Here is a 3,941-nt window from a genome sequence, read left to right as displayed (position 1 = left end):
TATATATATATATTCATAATAGATGTTTTAGGTGCTCAACATCTTGCAATAATGCAATACCATCTGCAGGTACATAGCTTGTGTTATGATTGAATGTGACTACTCAACTCACTCTGGCATTCATCTTCTGTAGCAGGCTAGTCTCCTAGATAAATACCTGTGGTTGCCGGTAGCCTTATTGTCTGAATTGTACTGAATCTGGGTGTTCTCTGACTCTAGTTCTAAAGCATATCTTACTCTGGGCACACAAACTACAGACTGTACTGGATTAATCTGGAACTGGCGACATTAACGTTATGTGGAATATCACAAAAGTAATCAAATACCTATTTAGTCGTTAATTTAGTGCTTGGTTAGATTATTGCGACCTGAAAATAATAAGATAAAGGGGTGCAGGGAAACATACTTAAAATATCCAACTCCCATCTTAAAGCAAACCTGTCAGGTTTAATCATTTCAAGTAGCTTTGTTTTCTAAGGCCTCCTTGTGGTTTCTGCAGGTATCTGTAATACTATGCAAATCGTTGCACATCGTCTGCGCGTCCAGGGAGCCCACAACACCAGACACCATCTATGCAGAGGTCTCAACAGCTGCTGTAACTCTACCCCTGCCACGTGCAGCAGTACAATTCAGGTGTCTCTATAGACTGATTTTCTGGCTAGTACATAGGAACTCCAAGATACTCACTTTTTTAAAGCTTTCCTTTAAACTAGGGATAGGCAACCTCAGTGTTCCAGCTGCTGTGGAACTACAAGTCCCACTAGGCATTGTAAGACAGCCACAGACATGAGTCTCAGTGGCATGGGCATGTGGCATGGATGGGATTTGTAATTTCACCGCAGCCGGAGTGCTGAGCTTGCCCACCCCTGCTTTAGACTAGGAGTTTTAGGTAACCTGGACAGAGCAGGGTTATGTAAGAAGAAGCTGGACTGGGAATATAATGTTGAGTCTGGCTGCAATACATTCAGATACATAAATTATTCGAATTACATGGGTATTTTAATATGATTGTCTTTACATTAGCATTTTATATGACATTACCATATACAGTTTACAATATAAACCCTTCATAATAAGAACATGACATTATGTCATCTCATATCCAACACAATCACAGTTCAATTCTCAAAGTAATGCTCACCTTTTATTTTCCCACCAACTTTCCCGGCATCCCGCCAGCCCCGGCGCTTCTCATGTCACTGTATGGAAAAAGGAAAAAAAAAATTACCATGTGAATAGCCAAACTTTTGTGTGAAATATATTCTTCTAGTAAATTGGGTATTTTTAGAATCACATTCAGTTACACGGAACAGAGAGAGTTCCAGAAAGTTGGAGGTAAAAATATGATTTCTTTATAAACCTTGCCAACATATAAACACATCATACAGACAAATGGAAGAGATGTCGCCTTTGACATGAACCGATTTTTGATAAACTTTTTCTGGACTATATAAAACTATACACAGTTTAATGGGGGAAAAAACATTAAAGGTAAAATAAAGTTGACCCTACAGTGTCTTTAGAATGGGTGTGGAAAGTGGAACATGTACGTGCATTGGAGAGTCTAATAGCTCAGCGTGTTTGTAATTCCATTGATTTAAAAGTTTACTATATTCCCGATGAGTAAGCCTCAACAGTTCTTTCCCATGGTCAAGTCTTGGCAGCGCCAAAGCTTTCTACTGTCCTCGACTAACTCGCCGGTGAGAGCTCACGAGCTGGAGGGAGGGGATATACACATATATTTTTTTTAAATCTGTCAACACTTTTTGTTTTTTTTATCTGTAGGTAGAACAATCCCAGGGAATAGGACACGACCTATGAAAATTTCCCAATTTTTAAAGAATTCAGCTAGCACACAATGAAACATCAATCTGTTCTTTTTGCGGTTTTGCATATCCCAGTTTGTAAAAATGACTTTAAAACGTAGCGGAGGTTGGTTGTTAAGTGAGGTATTTACTCAATCAAAGCTCGATTTAGAGCGCTTGATGGCTGCGAATGGAGAAGTTTTAGACTTGTTAGTCAGATACTCTCTACAGAATTTTTAACACACATCTCAAAGTATGGAATCAATTATGGGGAGACTTTGCCAGATAACCCAGCGTAAACAACATTACAGAGGGATTATATTCTCCAGGGACACCATGGGAAAGTCAACACACGGATCATACCTAACAAAAATGTAGGATTTTCACCTAATAAAAAAAGGTATTAATGCTTCCCCTCCCCTCATATACATTCAATTTTCTGTAAGGCACATTTGTTTGAGTGTTGTAGAAACAAAACTAAGGAAAAACTAAAGGGAAAAAAAAGGTTTGTAATTTCTAGCAGCCAATCAGGAATTTGCTTACATGACTTTGGCTGCAGAAATGACATCAGGTGACCATCACATGTCAAAGGCTACCTGCAGACACATTTCAAGGGAAACAGCAAGTGGACAGGAGAGAAAATGTTTGCAATGCGTGCTTGAATCATAACCCGAAAGTTCATGTTTATGCCTGAAGCTAGACCAAAAGACATCTTCAGATGATCGGGCCATGACTGCGCACCCGACAATACTCTGACGTATGCGCTCAGCTTCTAAGTCAAGGAAAAAAATCATCAAAGTGTCAATAAAATATCTGCAGAGCACCAGAAAAATGGATGAACCACAGATCTAGAATAATATGCAATACAAGAGCACAGATTTTCCATTTGCATGTGTTATTTTCCTAAGCAATTCAGATCATGTTGGCAAAAACACATTTTAAATTACGTTAAAAAAAATGGTAAAAATGTAAATTGTATCCAGGGGGAATTATAGATCCAGCATAAATGTAAAGTATTGTCTGTATCACAGTCCGTCACTATAACAACTTTATAGATTAGATACTCAGTAAATGAAGTGGGTGGATATTGGATTACAGTAAATTCATTACATTGATTTGAAAAAAAGCCCATCAAAGTGAAATAAATATAAGAAAACACAAAGGTAACAGTGAAGGGAGCACGTGAACTAATACATTGCATACAATTATAGAACTGTTTAGCTTTATGTACCGCAGAGAGGTAATAAAAGAAAACAGAAAGAGAAAAACAAGAAAATGGAGTAATTAACTGCGAGCTCAGTTGTCAATATTTATGAAAAAAATAATACAAATGCACAAAAGAGACAAAACCTGGCATCATAATGTTTGCAGACAATGAAATATAATTAAATATAAGACTATGGAACTCTGCTGGAAGGACTGTAATTAAAATATTTATTCTAGGCTGTCTGGTGACTAAATGCTGCAGCCTAAGTGTCTTAAGTAAATAACAGATCGAAAGAAAGAAGAGTGGATGGAAGCAGAAATGAGTTTGAATGTCAATTTAATGGATGTTAAATTGGATATTACCTGCTGGGAGAGGAGAGAGACTGGTGTTCTTTTGGCTATGGAGTTTCCATGATGCTTGGCGGTTGGTGGCCTTGACTTGCAGGACCCATGGCTGTGCCTGTATCCGCCACCTCATGGTGCCAATGGATGGTGGATGTTGTTCTCCTCCTGCCACAACCCATATCTGCCTTAAAGCCTCCGCAGTGTTACTCTAAATGTCCGAAAGGGATCTTTTTATGCAGCTCTTCCTGAGTAAATCAGGACTGGGTTGGACAATCCAGGAGAGGAAATCCTGTGTGTGTTTGAGGCTGATAAAGTTTTCGAGCAGAACAAACACTTAAGCCTTAAAGCACAGGTCTTTGGAGCCTGATGAGAAGACACTCAGCACTGGATGGTTGTAGAGATCTGAGGGGGGGGGGGGGGGGTTTTAAGGCCTTGGATGTCAAGGAGAAGGAAATGGCAGCCAACAGGGGCACTGGGCCAGGCAAGGCTGGCATGTTACTCAGCTGTGATGTGTCACTCACCTTCCTAGAAGTAGGGGAGCTTCCTGAGTATCAGGTTTAACTATAGAGGGGGTTTATGTCCAGC

The 3,941-nt window shown here is 39.4% G+C and overlaps 1 protein-coding gene across 1 annotated transcript in view; it reads right to left on the bottom strand.

The window, feature by feature from the left end:
- Positions 1-3,563, bottom strand: part of EGFL7 (EGF like domain multiple 7) — a 33,745-nt gene extending 30,182 nt beyond the window's left edge. The window contains exons 1-2 of the mRNA XM_018560454.1: positions 3,375-3,563; positions 1,142-1,199 (exon numbers count right to left, since the gene is read on the bottom strand). The gene's annotated coding sequence lies outside the window, so the exon portion shown is untranslated. The remainder of the gene's footprint in view (positions 1-1,141; positions 1,200-3,374) is intronic.
- Between the last annotated feature and the right edge of the window lie 378 nt (positions 3,564-3,941).

The sequence above is a fragment of the Nanorana parkeri genome, unplaced genomic scaffold, assembly GCF_000935625.1.
Source record: "Nanorana parkeri isolate BGI_ZX_2015 unplaced genomic scaffold, ASM93562v1 scaffold455, whole genome shotgun sequence".
Lineage (NCBI taxonomy): Eukaryota > Metazoa > Chordata > Amphibia > Anura > Dicroglossidae > Nanorana > Nanorana parkeri.
This window is presented reverse-complemented; position numbering and strand designations above follow the sequence as displayed.